Source organism: Arachis ipaensis, chromosome B4, assembly GCF_059453495.1.
Source record: "Arachis ipaensis isolate K30076 ecotype BB chromosome B4, ASM5945349v1, whole genome shotgun sequence".
NCBI classification, from domain to species: Eukaryota; Viridiplantae; Streptophyta; class Magnoliopsida; order Fabales; family Fabaceae; genus Arachis; species Arachis ipaensis.
Window position 1 is genome coordinate 35,247,537 of NC_142439.1, and position 16,392 is coordinate 35,263,928.

At 41.7% G+C, this 16,392-nt stretch overlaps 1 non-coding gene across 1 annotated transcript; it reads right to left on the reverse strand.

Annotated features, from left to right (window-relative positions):
• Positions 1 to 12,367: 12,367 nt before the first annotated feature.
• Positions 12,368 to 12,470, reverse strand: LOC148567163 (small nucleolar RNA R71). The gene has a single exon (XR_015882836.1). It is a non-coding gene; the product is annotated as a small nucleolar RNA R71 (small nucleolar RNA).
• Positions 12,471 to 16,392: the final 3,922 nt, after the last annotated feature.

The window sequence follows — 16,392 nt, forward strand, 5'->3', positions numbered from 1 at the left end:
ATCTTTGAGGTACAAGCTGCACGAATCTCACTAGAGATGGCAGATAAATCAATGAAACAGGCTTAGGACTAGTAGAGGACGTGCTAGTGAAGGTTGAAGGCCTTTACATCCCTGCTGATTTTATAATCCTAGACACTGGGAAGGATGAGCATGAATCCATCATTCTTGGTAGACCCTTCCTAGCCACAGTAAAAGCTGTGAGTGATGTTGATAGAGGAGAGTTGGTCCTTAAGTTGAATGAGGACTACCTTGTATTCAAAACTCAAGGTTCTCCTTCTGTAACCATGGAGAGGAAGCATGAAAAGCTTCTCTCAATACAGAGTCAAACAAAACCCCCACATTCAAACTCTAAGTTTGGTGTAGGGAGGCCACAACCAAACTCTAAGTTTGGTGTTGAGAGGCCCCAACCCTGCTCTGATTATTTGTGAGGCTCCATGAGAGCTCACTGTCAAGCTATTGACATTAAAGAAGCACTTATTGGGAGGCAATCCAATGTTATTTAATTATATCTATTTATTTTCCATTATTATTTTATGTTTTCTGTAGGTTGATGATCATGTGAAGTCACAAAAACAACTGAAAAATCAAAAACAGAATGAAAAACAGTATTAAAAATAGCTCACCCTGGAGGAAGAGCTTACTGGCGTTTAAACGCCAGTAAGAGTAGCAGAATAGGCGTTAAACGCCCAGTCTGGCACCACTCTGGGTGTTAAACGCCAGAAATAGGCACCAGACTGGCGTTTAACGCCAGAATAGGGCACCAAGTTGGCATTAAACGCCAAAAAAGGGAGAAAAGCTAGCGTTAAACGCCAGAAACAAGCAGCAACCTGGCGTTTAACGCCAGAAGCGCACTCTAAGGGCGTTTTGCACGCCTAAATGGAGTAGGGATGTTAAGTCCTTGACCCCTCAGGATCTGTGGACCCCACAGGATCCCCACCAACCTCAACTCACTCTCTCTTCTTCACACCTTTTCATAACACTCTTCCCCAAATACCCTTCATCAATCACCTCCATATCTCTTCCCAAATACCCGTCACCAATCACCTCATTCACTTTTTCCCAAAACACCGCCTACCTTCAAATTCAAAACTATTTTTCCCTCTCAAACCCAACCTCAAATACACGAACCAAGCCTCCCTCCACTCCTATATATACCCCTCATCTCTCCTTCAATTTCACACATCACAAATACCTTATACCCCCTTGGCCAAATTCACCCTATCCCTTCATCTCCTCCATTTTCTTGTTCTTCTCCTTCATTCTTTCTTCTTTGCTCGAGGACGAGTAAACACTTTAATTTTGGTGTGGTAAAAGCATTGCTTTTTGTTTTTCCATAACCATTTATGGCACCTAAGGTCGGAGAAACCTCTAGAAAGAGGAAAGGGAAGGCAAAAGCTTCCACCTCCGAGTCATGGGAGATGGAGAGATTCATCTCAAAGGTCCATCAAGACCACTTCTATGATGTTGTGGCCAAGAAGAAGGTGATCCCTGAGGTCCCTTTCAAGCTCAAAAGGAGTGAGTATCCGGAGATCCGACATGAGATTAGAAGAAGAGGAGGGGAAGTTCTCTCCAATCCTATTCAACAAGTCAGAATCTTAATGGTTCAAGAGTTCTATGCAAACGCATGGATCACTAGGAACCATGATCAAAGTATGAACCCGAATCCAAAGAATTGGCTTACAATGGTTCAGGGGAAATACTTAGATTTCAGTCCGAAAAATGTATGGTTGGCGTTCAACTTGCCAATGATGCAAGAAAACGCACGCCCCTACACCAGAAGGGTCAACTTTGATCAAAGGTTGGACCAAGTCCTCATAGACATATGTGTGGAAGGAGCTCAATGGAAAAGAGTCTCAAGAGGAAAACCGGTTCAATTGAGAAGATCGGACCTTAAGCCTATGGCTAGAGGATGGTTGGAGTTCATCCAACGCTCTATCATTCCTACTAGCAACCGATCCAAAGTAACTGTGGATCGGGCCATCATGATCCATAGTATCAAGGGAATTCCTCAACAAGAGCATGAGGAAATTCCTCATCATGAAATCCCTGAGATGCCTCAAGGGATGCACTTTCCTCCACAAAATTATTGGGAGCAAATTAACACCTCCCTAGGAGAATTAAGTTCCAACATAGGACAACTAAGGGTGGAGCACCAAGAGCACTCCATCATTCTCCATGAGATTAGAAAAGATCAAAGAGCTATGAGGGAGGAGCAACAAAGGCAAGGAAGAGACATTGAGGAGCTCAAGAACACCATTGGTTCTTCAAAAGGAAGAAGACGCCACCCTCACTAAGGTGGACCCGTTTCTTAATCTCCTTGTCTATTTATTTTTTTCTCTGTTTTCGTTCTCTATGCTTTATGTTTGTGTCTTTATTACATGATCATTAGTGTCTAGAGTCTATGCCTTAAAGCTATGAATGTCCTATGAATCCATCACCTTTCTTAAATAAAAAAATGTTCTTAATGCAAAAGAACAAGAAGTACATGAATTTTGAATTCATCCTTGAGATTAGTTTAATTATTTTGATGTGGTGACAATACTTTCTGCTTTCTGAATGAATGCTTGAACAATGCATATTTTTTATAGTGAAGTTTATGAATGTTAAAATTGTTGGCTCTTGAAAGAATAATGAAAAAGGAGAATTGTTATTGATAATCTGAAAAATTATAATATTGATTATTGAAGCAAGAAAAAGTAGTGAAAAACAAGGCTTGCAAAAAAGAATGGCGAAAAAAAAAGAAAGAAAAAGAAAAAGCAAGCAGAAAAAGCCAAGAGCTCTTTAAACCAAAAGGCAAGAGCAAAAAGCCAGTATCCCTTTAAACTAAAAGGCAAGGGTAAAAAGGATCCAAGGCTTTGAGCATTAATGGATAGGAGGGCCCCAAGGAATAAAATCCTGGCCTAAGCGGCTAAACCAAGCTGTCCCTAACCATGTGCTTATGGCGTGAAGGTGTCAAGTGAAAAGCTTGAGACTGAGCGGTTAAAGTCGTGATCCAAAGCAAAAAAAGAGTGTGCTTAAGAACCCTGGACACCTCTAATTGGGGACTCTAGCAAAGCTGAGTCACAATTTGAAAAGGTTCACCCAGCTATGTGCCTGTGGCATTTATGTATCCGGTGGTAATACTGGAAAACAAAGTACTTAGGGCCACGGCCAAGACTCATAAAGTAGCTGTATTCAAGAATCAACATACTGAACTAGGAGAATCAATAACACTATCTAAATTCTGAGTTCCTATAGATGCCAATCATTCTGAACTTCAAAGGATAAAGTGAGATGCCAAAACTGTTCAAAGGCAAAAAGCTACTAGTCCCGCTCATCTAATTGGAGCTAAGTTTCATTGATATTTTAGAATTTATAGTATATTCTCTTCTTTTTATCCTATTTGATTTTCAGTTGCTTGGGGACAAGCAACAATTTAAGTTTGGTGTTGTGATGAGCGGATAATTTATACGCTTTTTGGCATTATTTTTAGGTAGTTTTTAGTATGATTTAGCTACTTTTTAGTATATTTTTATTAGTTTTTAAATAAAAAAACATTTCTAGACTTTACTATGAGTTTGTGTGTCTGTGATTACAGGTATTTCTGGCTGAAATTGAGGGACCTGAGCAAAAATCTGATTCAGAGGCTGAAAAAGGACTGCAGATGCTGTTGGATTCTGACCTCTCTACACTCGAAATGGATTTTCTGGAGCTACAAAAACCCAATTGGCAAGCTCTCAATTGCATTGGAAAGTAGACATCCTGGGATTTCTAGCAATATATAATAGTCCATACTTTGCCCGAGTTTTGAAAACGCAAACTGGCGTTTGAACGCCCACTTTCTACCCTATTCTGGCGTTAAACGCCAGAACTAGCATAAAAGCTGGAGTTAAACGCCCAAACTGGCACCAAAGCTGGCGTTTAATTCCAAGAAGAGTCTCTACACATGAAAGCTTCAATGCTCAGCCCAAGCACATACCAAGTGGGTCCCGAAAGTGGATTTTTGCACTATTTGCACTTAGTTACTTATTTTTTGTAAGCCTAGCTACTAGTTTAGTATAAAAACTACTTTTAGTGATTTAATTTATATCTTTGATCAGTTCTATGCTATCATAGATCATATTGTACATGTTTGAAGGCTGGCCATTCGGCCATGCCTGGACCTTCATTACTTATGTATTTTCAATGGTGGAGTTTCTACACCCTATAGATTAAGGTGTGGAGCTCTGCTGTTCTTCATGAATTATTGCAAAGTACTATTATTTTTCTATTCAATTCAAGCATATTCTTATTCCAAGATATTCACTCGCACTTCAACCTGATGAATGTGATGATCCGTGACACTCATCATCATTCTCACCTATGAACGCGTGCTTGACAACCACTTCTGTTCTATCTGCAATAGCTTGAGTGTGTATCTCTTAGTCTCCATTCCAAAAGATCGGAGTCTTCCTGGTATAAGCTAGAATCAATTGGCAGTATTCTTAAGATCCAAAAAGGCTAAACCTTGTCTGTGGTATTCCGAGTAGGATCTGGGATGGGATGACTGTGACGAGCTTCAAACTCGCGAGTGTTGGGCATCGTGACAGACGCAAAAGGATCAATGGATCCTATTCCAACATGAGTGAGAACCGACAGATGATTAGCCGTGCGGTGACAGCGCATTTAGACCATTTTCACTGAGAGGACGGACAGTACCATTGACAACGGTGATCCCCCAACATACAGCTTGCCATGGAAAGGAGTATGAATGATTGAATGAAGACAGTAGGAAAGCAGAGATTCAGAAGCAACAAGCATCTCCATACGCTTATCTAAAATCCCACCAGTGAATTACATAAGTATTTCTTTCTTATTTTATATTTTATTTATATTTTAATCATCACAATCTCATAACCATTTGAAATATGCCTGACTGAGATTTACAAGATGACCGTAGCTTGTTTCAAGCCGACAATCTCCGTGGGATCGACCCTTACTCACGTAAGGTTTATTACTTGGACGACCCAGTGCACTTGCTGGTTAGTTGTGCGGAGTTGTGAAAAGGAGTTGAGATTATAATCGTGCGCACCAAGTTTTTGGCGCCGTTGAGATCACAATTTCGTCCACCAAAGTGTTTACCCTTTTAGTCAGGTAGCTTTTAGATTTTGGCCTGGCGCCTCATTAAAAAACCTTCTAGGAAAAAGAGTGTGCCTAGGCCTGAGATTTTTTTATTAGCTACAGTACCTTCCTAGGTTACAGGCGTGCCATGACCTTGGTAGCTCTCGCCCTTGGAGGTCGGCCACTCTATAGTAACCTTTTCCTAGTACTTCTGTAACTCGGTACGGCCCCTTCTAGTTGGCTGCTAGCTTGCCTTCTCCTGATCGACCTGCTCCGATATCATTTCAGATTAAGATGAGATCGTTGTGGGTGAAGTTTCGCTGGATTACCTTCTGATTATACCTTAAAGCCATTCGACACTTTAGTGCTTCCTCTCTAATCCGAACTTTTTCTTAGACTTCTGGAAGTAGGTCAAGCTCTTCCCTTTGTGCTTAGGAGTTGGTATCTTCGTTGTAGAAGATCCCCTTTCTTCCACCTCTATGGGGATCATTGCCTCCATCCCGTAAGCAAGTCGGAAAGGTGATTCCCCGGTGGTGGAGTGTGGCATAGTCCGGTATGCCCATAGGACTTGCGGGAGCTTTTCAGCCCAAGCTCCTTTTGTGTCCTGTAGTCTCCGTTTTAACCCGGCCAATATGATTTTATTGGCGGCTTCCACCTGTCCGTTGGCTTGTGGGTATTCTACGGAGGTGAATTGGTGCTTGATTTTCAGATCAGCTACCAAGTTCCGGAAGCCTGTGTCGGTGAACTGAGTGCCATTGTCTGTGGATGGAGCATGGGACTCCAAACCTTATGACAATATTTCTATATAGAAACTTCCTACTTCTTTGGGAGGTGGCAGCGGCTAATGGCTCTGCTCAATCTATTTTGTGAAGTAGTCTATTCCTACAATGAGGATTTAACTTGTCCTGATCCCTGGGGGAATGGTCTGAGGAGGTCGAGTCCCCACTTTGTGATGGCCAGGGTGAAGTGACACAGATGAGTTCTTCAGGTGGTGCTCTATGGAAGTTGGCGTGCTTCTGGCATTGGGGGCATGTCTTGACGAACTCTGTTGCTTTCCTTTGTAAGGTCGGCCAGTAGAAACTAACTCGGAGTACTTTTTTGGAAAGAGCTCACACCCCGAGGTGGTTGCCGCATATGCCACCGTGAACTTCTTCCAGGACCTCCCTTGTAGCGGAGGTCGGGACACATTTGAGGAGGGGTGTTGAGATCCCTCTCCTATATAGGATGTCATCAACTATGGTGTAGTACTGTGCTTCTCGTACTAGCATTTTTGCCTCCTTTTTATCTGCTGGGAGTGTTTCGGACTTTAGGTAGTTGATTCCTGCCCTGATATGGTTAGGATCTTCTCTTCCTCCGAGGTTGATGGATTTTGTAGTGTCTCTTGGATAAAGCTTCTGTTATTGCCCCCTGGTTTGGTGTTGGCTAGTTTTGAAAGTGCATTAGCTCGAGCATTTTGTTCCCGAGGTATATGTCGGATCTCGTATCTCATGAATTTTCCGAGCTGTTCTCTGGTCTTGTCCAGGTATTTCTTCATGGTGGGATCCTTGGCCTGATAGCTCTCTTCTATTTGCGAGGTGACTATTTGTGAGTCACTGAATATGGTGAACCTTTGAGCTCTGACTTCCTTAGCTAGCTTCAAACCAGCCACTAGGACTTCGTATTCGGCTTGGTTATTTGAAGCGGGGAACTCGAACATTAAGGAGAGTTCAAGCTGGGTTCCCTGATTACTTTCTAAGATGACACCTGCTCCACTCCTGGCTTTGTTGATGAGCCTTCGACATAAAGGTTCCAGTTAGTTGGGGGGCCTGGGGTGTCGGTGTATTCTGCGACGAAGTCGGCCAGGTATTGAGACTTGATGGCTGTCCGAGCTTCATACTTAAGGTCAAATTCGGACAACTCAACTGCCCATTGTAGAATTATTTCAGTTAGGTCGGTTTTCTGTAGGATACCTTTTATGGGTTGGTTTGTCCGTATTCTGATTGTGTGGGCCTGAAAATATGGTCGAAGTTGCCGGGAGGTAAGTATGAGCGCGTAGGCAAACTTCTCTATCTCTTGGTAGTTAAGTTCAGCCCCTTGTAAAGCCTTACTAATGAAGTAAATGGGTTGTTGGCCATTCTCGTCTTCTTGGACTAGGGCTGAGGCTATCACCCGACTTTCTAGGGTGAGGTACAGGATTAGTTCTTCTTCTTGCCGAGGTCAGGTTAGGATAGGCGGCAGTCCTAGGAATGTCTTGAAGTCTTGGAAGGCTTGCTCACGTTCTGGAGTCCATTCAAACCTCTTTCCTTTCCTTAGTGTTGCGTAGAAAGGAAGAAATTTCAAGGCCGACCCGACTAGGAATCTAGACAGGGCCGCTAATCTTCCATTTAGCTGATGTACCTCTTTGACACAGGTCAGGCTTTTCATGCTGAGTATGGCCTGGCATTTATCTGAGTTTGCTTCAATTCCTCTCTGGGTGAGCATGAAGCCCAAGAATTTGCCAGCTTCTACCGCGAAAGTGCATTTTGCGGGATTTAGTCTCATCTCGTACTTTCTTATGGTGTCAAACACTTCGGCTAGGACGGGTAATAGCGCTTCTTCTCTTTGTGTCTTTACCAACAAGTCATCCACGTAGACCTCCATCAGCTTTCCGATGTGGTTGGCAAAAACTTTGTTCATCAACCTCTGGTATGTAGCCTCTGCGTTTTTAAGTCCGAATGGCATTACTACGTAGCAGTAGTTTGCTCTTGGGGTTAGGAACGAGGTATTCTCTTGGTCGGGTTGATACATCGGAATTTGATTGTACCCCGAGTAAGCGTCCATGAAGGAAAGATACTGGTGAGTAGGGTGTCTATATTTGGGAGTGAGTAGGGGTCTTTTGGGCAGGCTTTGTTGAGGTCGGTATAATCAGTGCACATCCACGATTTTTCATTTGACTTTTTGACCAGTACGACATTGGCCAGCCATAACGGGTACTTGACCTCCCTTATGAACCCTGCCTCTTGTAAGGCCTATACCTGTTCTTCCACGGCTTGCGATCTCTCTGGCCCGAGCTTCCTGCTCTTCTGTTGTACTGGCTGAGATCCGGGGTATACTGCCAGTTTGTAGCACATTGGTCCGGGATCTATGCTGGGCATATCTACAGCCTTCCAAGTGAAGAAGTCGGAGTTGTCTTTAAGGAACTTTATAAGCAGCTCTTTTAGGTTTCCTTTTAGTTTCGCCCCTATGTTTGTTGTTTTGTCCTGGGTATCTCCGATCTGAACTTCTTCGGTCTCACCTTCTGGTTGAGGATGAAGTTCTTCGCGAGTTCGGGTTCCCCCGAGTTCAATAGTGTTGGTTTCTTTTCCTCTGGGGACACCTTTGAGGTTCAGACTTCGTTGTAACAGCGTTGCGCGAGTTTTTGGTCCCCCTTTACGGTGCCGATCCCTTCTGGTGTTGGAAACTTCATGCATAGGTGCGGAGTGGAGACCACTGCGGCGAGCTGATTCAGCGTTGTCCGACCTATGAGGGCGTTGTATGCGGAGCTCACGTCGATTACAATGTAGTCTATACTTAGCGTTCTAGACCGTGTTCCTTTTCTGAAGGTTGTGTGCAGTACGATGTAACCGAGTAGCTGAATTGGGGTGTCTCCAAGACCGAATAGGCTATTAGGATATGCTCTGAGCTCTTTTTCTTGTAGGCCAAGCTTGTCAAAGGCAGATTTGAATAGTATATCCGCAGAGCTTCCTTGGTCTACCAATGTTCGATGGAGATTGGCATTGGCAAGTATGATAGTGACGACCACGGGGCCATCATGGCCCGGGATGATGCCTGCGGCGTCTTCTTGAGTGAAGGTAATAGTGGGGAGGTCGGGCGACCTGTCCCCTTCTTCGACATGGTAAACCTCTTTAAGATGTTTTTTTGCGGGATGACTTAGAGATCCCTCCTCCTACGAATCCTCCGTTAATCATGTGAATATGTCTCTCCGAGGTGTGAGGGGGACGTTCAGCTCGTTCGCCCTCTTCGTCCCTTCTTCTCTTTTTCAGTTCATCCGTTCTATTGGCTAAGAACTGATCTAGTCGCCCTTCTCGTGCTAATTTTTCTATGACATTCTTCAGGTCATAGCACTCGTTGGTAGGATATCCATAGATTTGGTGATATTCGCAATACTCTGTCTGACTTCCTTCTCTCTTGTATTTAATCGGGCGAGGGGGTGGGATCTTCTCAGTGTTGCATATCTCTCGGTAAATATCCACAAGGGACATCCGAAGAGGGGTGTAGTTGTGGTACTTTCTAGGTTTCTCAGTAGGTTGGTCTTCTTTTTCCCTGGACTTTTTATCCTTGTGATGCCAGGGAATCTTAGGCTAGTTTCACTAGCCTTTTTCTTTGTTTTTAATAGGTTTTATGCACTTTTTTGAGTTATAAGTAAGCAATTGGGGTAGAAATTCATGAATTCTTGGATTCATCCAACCATAGTTAATTTGATACAATTTCATGAGAATTATGATTTAATTACTTGTATGCTAAGAATGATGAGAATTCTCATGACTTTAGCAAGGATTTCATGCATGTATTGGTTGATGACAGGTGAAGGAAGGCATGGAAGAAAGTTGAAGAAGGAGCATGAAAAGATGAAGAAGAAGCAACGTTGGTGGCCAAATTAGACTACCAACATTGCCTCAAACGTTGGAAGGGAGGCAGAGCAGGTCTCTGCATGATTTGCTGGTGCTCACGTTTGAGGGGACGTTGGCAAGCCAACGTTACCCCTAATGTTGTGATAAAATGTTCAATTCTGGAGCTGGATGATTTTTGAGCGACGCGTATGCATCTATGACGCGTACACATGAAAGAGCGAAATTTCTATATCCACGCGCAAGTGTGAGTCACGCGCACGCATGGAATGGCAAAATTGACCATCCACGTACGCGTGGGTCACGCGTACGCATCACCTAACGAACGTTGGAGGTCCAACATTTCCTTAAACGCTGCCTCCAACGTCCGCAATGAGAAGCCCAAAATTTGGAATTGAAAAACTTGAATCGACGTGCACGGGTCAGTGACGCGTACGCGTGGATGGGAAAAATGGCAATGCACGCGTAAGCGTGGTGTACGCGTGCGCGTGACTAAGCAAAATCACAGCCTCCACACGTAAGCGTGGTGTACGCGCACGCGTGAATAAGCAAAATCACAGAGTTCACGCGTACGCATGGTGCACGCGTACGCGTGGATAAGCAGAACGTTGGCCCTCCAACATTGAGTCAAACGCCAATGATAGCAAATTCGGCTGGTTTTTTTGAAAGGCATTTGAGTCAGCGTTGGCCCTCAAACGTTGACTCCAATTTGAAGCACCAGAACTTGCAATTCAAACAGATCTCTTCTCAACAGCAAGGGAAACCAATTGGAAGCCATTCCAACCCAATTCCATCAAGGTCAAAAGCCCAATTCAGAGATTGAAGATCAATGGAAGGAAGTGTATAAATATCTTAGAATTTAAGTTAGGGAGGACTTTTACTTCACTTTTACTTTTCGGGTCATTTTACTTTTCTGTAATTCTTTGAATTCTGCAATGTATCCTTCAATTCTATTTTCCATTTTGAGAGCTATGAACAACTAAACCCCTTTCATTAGGTTAGGGAGCTCTATTGTAATTCAATAGATCAAGATTAGTTTTCATTCTTCTTCTTCTTTCTTTTCTCTTGATTTTACTAGAAAGCTTTCGTTCTTCATCCAATTGGATAGTTGTCTTGGGAAAGAAGCTATTCATAATTGGATCTCCTTTGAACCTTGGAAGAGGAATGAGGAGATCATGCTAGAAATGCTTTCTCACATTGGATTAGATTGGGGTTTGGATGGATATAGTGACATGTAATCCTACCAATACTTTGATCTATGAATTTGTGTGGTATAATCAGTTACCAAACTTCATCTCTTTCCATGAGCACTTAAATCAAGGAATTCGGCAATTGTTCATGCTTAGAGAGATTAGATTGCCAAGGAATTGGGATCTAATCACCTAAGATTACCAAGGAGATCAATGAATGTATTGATTGAGGAAGAGATGAAAATGATTTGATCCGGAGAATTCAATATCTCCTGAAACCCAATGAATCCCCATCTCTAATCTACCCATTCTTTTATATTCTGCTTCTTTAATTTCATGCTTAATCCCCATTCCCATTTAATTTCTTGTAATTTAAGCTTCTGTCAGTTAATTTCCCGTAATTTAATTTCTGTCATTTAATTTCTTGCAATTTAAGTTTTCCGCCAATTTACATTCTGCAATTCTCAACCAAATCTGATTTCTCTCAACTAGCACAATTCTCCAATTAACATTGATCAATCTACTAATCTCTATGGATTAGACCTCACTCTACAGTGAGTTTTTACTTGACGACAATCCGGTGCACTTGCTGGAAGGAAATTGTTGAGAGACAGTTTTCGAGTGAATCAAGTTTATGGCGCCGTTGCCGGGGATTGGTTTTGTATTGACAATTACTAAATTGGAGGATAACTAGATTGAGCACTTTTCTTTTCTTTTGATTAATTGAATTTTAATTTCAGTTGTTCATTTTTGTTCTCTGCAATTTTTAGTTGTTTTTCTTTAATTTTACCTTACTTCTTTACTTTCCAGTAAAACTAACCCACTAACTCATTAACTGTTTGATTATTTGCCTCAATTGCTCTAACCACACTTTTTCATTAATTGTGAATCTTTCACTTGCTAGTTGCTGCTTGTTGTGCTCCTTGTATGACAGGTAGAAGAGAGGTTTCAACCTCCTTTGATAGTGAACCGGAAAGAACCTTCCTGAGATTAAGAAGGGAAGCAAGAGGAAAGAGGGCTGTTGGTGCAGAAGAAGAGGAGGAAGACTTGGATATAACCATGGAGGATAATATGGAAAACCATTATGAATGAGAGGTAAAAAATCATGCTAGAAGAGGTGCAGCCAACCCTGCTGGACAAGAGAGGAGAGTTCTGGGTTCCTACATCAATCCAAACCCAGGAAACTGTAGTAGCAGCATTCAAAAGCCAACTATTCATGCTAATAATTTCGAAATGAAACCTCAGCTCATAACTCTTGTGCAAAACAACTGTTCTTTTGGAGGAAATTCCCAAGAGGATCCTAATGAGCATCTCACTAAATTCCAAAGGATATGTGACATAGTTAAATCTAATGGTGTTCATCCTGACACCTAAAGATTGCTACTGTTTCCATTTTCCTTGAGAGACAAAGCATCAAAATGGCTAGAATCATTTTCCAAGGAAAGCTTGACAACCTGGGAGGATGTAGTGAATAGATTCTTAACAAGGTTCTACCCTCCACAAAAAGTAAACAGGCTGAGAACTGAAGTGTAGACATTCAGACAGCAAGATGGTGAGACTATTTATGAAGCCTGGGAGAGATTCAAGGATTTGACAAGAAAATGCCCCCTGACATGTTTAATGAGTTGGTGCAACTTCATATCTTTTATGAAGGATTGAATTGTGAATCAAAAAAAGTTGTAGACCACTCATTTGGAGGTTCTCTTAACAAGAAGAAGACCATTGAAGAAGCCATTGATGTTATAGATACAGTGGCTGACAATAAGTATTTCTATGCCTCAGACAGAAGCAACAACAGGGGAGTCTTGGAATTAAACCATATGGATGCAATTCTGGCCCAGAATAAGATGATCACCAAGCTACTGTCTGAATTGACCAAGTAAATAGAGAAGAATCAGGCTGCAGCTATCCACACTCAACCATCGCCTCAAGGAGAGATGGACACAGAAGAAGGAGTTAATTGGGAGGAAGCTAATTACCTTGGAAATTCATCTAGGCAAGCTCATGATCAATATTCTAAAACATATAACTCTGGTTGGAGGAACCACCTAAACTTTGGGTGGCAGAACCAACAAAACCATGGCCAAGACCACAGACCCCATAATCCAAACTAGTATAACAACTCCACTAACCAACACTCCAACCAAAAATCATACCAAACCATACAAAACACTTACTCACAGTCACCATACCAAATTCATAATAACCACTCTCAACACCCCAATTTCAACCAACCATCACCACATGATGATGATAGAATGGCCAAAATGGAAGCTATGCTTGCAAACCTGTGCAAAGAGTCTGAAGACATGAAGAAATTCAGGGAAGAAGTGAGAGGTAGTATAAAAAGCCGAGGGGAAGTGATAAACCACTATTTTATGGTTTATCTTGTGTTTAATTGAGTGGTTTTCATCAAGTCTTCACCCACTTATTCATATGATTTGCATGATTTTATAATCCCTTCCTAGTATTATGTTATGATTGAAAACTTGCTTCCAAGAGATCTTTAATTAGTATATTTTAATTCTCCTTTATACCATTCGATGCCGTGATCCGTGTGTTAAGTGTTTCAGACTTTATAGGGTAGGAATGACTTAGAGAGTGGAGAGGAAGCTTGCAAAAATGGAAGGAACACAAGAAACTAAGGAGATGACCAGCGAGCATCGACGCGCGCGCATGGCTCACGTGAGCACGCGGAATGGAGAAAGTTGCAGCGACGCGTCCGCATGCCTGACGCGTACGCGTGGAATAGAGTTCTGCAAGATGACGCGCACGCATGGACGACGCATACGCGTGACAAGGAAAAATGCCAAACGACGCGCACGCATGACTGACGCGTACGCGTGACCTGCGCGATCTACAAAATTAATAGAAAATACTGGGGGCGATTTCGGGCCACGTTTTGACCCAGTTTTCGGCCCAGAAACACAGAATAAAGCCAGGAAAAAAGCAGAGACTCGGGATTGACGGAGATACACATTCACATATTCTTATTAGGATAGTTTTTAGGTTTTTAGATCTGAATCTAGAGAGAGAATTACTCTTCCTCTAGTATCTCTTTACATTCCTAGTTTATTACTTTTGCCTTTGGATACTGAAGAGTCATTACCTCCGTTGAAGACACTATTCTAGTTTGTTTCCTTACTTGCTCGTTTATTTATTCTATATTCTTAATTCTTGTTTAGAGTGGTAATTGGATTATTTTCATGGATTGTTGATGCAAAGGATTACTTTTATTTTTAATTAATTTTGAATTCCTATTTTATCATGTTCTCTTCTTATATTTCTATGAGCGTTATATTCATGTCGATGGAGTAGATTCCCTACTTAACATGGGGGTTGATTAAAATGAGACACTTGAGTTGGAAGGCTTAAGTACTGATTAAATTGGCTAGTTCTATATTTACTAACGCTAGACCTTCCCAAGGGAGAGGACTAGGATTTGCGAATAAGAGTTAGCTCAATCACTTGACTTTCCTTTATTTAGTAAGAGTTAACTAAGTGAAAACAACAACCTTTTTGATACTACACTTAAGAGATCCCAACAATGATAGAACTTCCAATTAATCATTCCCCCAGTCAAGGCTTTTTATCTAGAATATTAATAATCATTCTTAGTTTTTATTGCTTTAATTTACAATTATTTAATTGCTCATTATTCAACTCTCAAACTCTCTTGAAAACTCCTAATTAATAAATTAGCATCCTTCCTTGCAACTCATTGGGAGACAACCTGGGACTCATACTCTCAGTATTTTTATTCTAAACTTTTTGTGACAACCTTTCTAAATTGATGAGGTAGATTTTTGCTGGTTAAGAGCTATACTCACAACGCTATTCTATTATATTATAATCTCTTAATTGGTCTAACTTCTACCGCTCGTCAGTTTTTGGTGCCGTTGCCGGGGAGTTGTAATTGTGTGCTAAATTATTAATTAGTGTATATATTTTTATTTTATTTACGTATTTTATTTTACTTTATTACCATGAGCTATATGTTTCTCTCACTGAATGACGCGTTCGTTGCCTGATCCGAGCTTAGCCGCATTTGATCCTGAAATTGAAAGAACTATTTCACGTATTAGGCGAGCTCGACGTCGGTTAGCCTCAGAGGGTGGTGAAGTTATTGTTATCGATTCACCAGTCTCATCTGAGGGAAAATCTGAACCGCCATCTGAGAGCGAAACAAGCTCCTTTACTACTGATTCAGTTGATTCATGTGCAGATAACATTGTGATGCGGGTGCATCATTGCCTATTTTTAGTAGTTATTTCAGTAGATTTTTGTTTAGTTTTCATACAAATTTTGCCAATAAATGAGTAATAGCATAAAAAATCTCTGCATGAAACAAAATCTCAAGCATAGGTGAATTTTAGTTAATATACAGGGTAAATATGATGAAATAGATCACACTAAGTGAAGTTATGATTTTGGGCATTATTAGCACACTTAGTATAATGAAGTTTGTCTTGTATGTTACTTTGATACACTTTTTTGTTTGATTTCAGACCAAAAAAAGCAGAGAAGAGCCACGTTAGTGGCTATGTTAGTGCCACTAACGTGGCCATTAACGTGGAAGGAAGGAAAGTTTGGAACGTTAGTGGGAACGTTAATGGCATTAACTTTGAAGAAGGAGATCATGGAAAATTAGTGGAAACGTTAACGCCACTAACTTTAGCAAAGCAAAGGAAAACCCACGTTAATGGCCACGTTAACGCCACTAACGTGGACCATTAACGTTGAAAAGAGGGACAAGGAGCAGTATTATTGGCAAAAGTGAGTGCCAATAACGCTAGCGAAGGACTAAGAGGCCTATGTTAGTGTCCACATTAGTGCCACTAACGTGGGCAAAATCTCACCCGGCAACCTGACCATGCCTTTTTCAAACAAGAATAACTTGAGCCACAAAGCTCCGAATGAGGTGATTCCAGTGGCATTGGAAAGTAGGATTCCAGAGCTTTCCAAGCATATATGGCACTACATGGTGGAAACTAAATTTAAGGGAGAAAACCTGCCCCAAAAGTGCAAGGATGAACATGGTATCAACCTGTAGTAAGGCTAGCTGACCTCTTCACCTTCCAAGAAGTGTAACTCGAGCTGTAGAGCTCCAAATGATGCGCTTCCAAAAATTTTGGAAAGTAGACATCCAAGGCTTTCCAACAATATATAATCGTATGGGGTAAATAGTAAGTTTGTACTCCAGAACCTGGCAATATAATCCCCTAAACGCTGACGTTATTGGCACTCACTTTTGCCAATAACGCCAGCGACTACGCCAGGGACTCTGTCCCCTTCAAGGGAGCATAACTTGAGTTACAGAGGTTCAATTGAGGTGATCCCAGTTCTGTTAGAAAGCTGACATTCAGAGCTTTCCAACAATATATAATAGTTTATAGTGGGCATGAAATTGGAGTACAAAAAAGAGGCATCTTTTAAGCCCCAAAAACACCAACTGGGTAGCAAGTGTGACGTTAGCCACACTAACTTCAGCACTAACGCCACACTTGTAGCGTTAGTGTGGCTAACGGTAACACTAA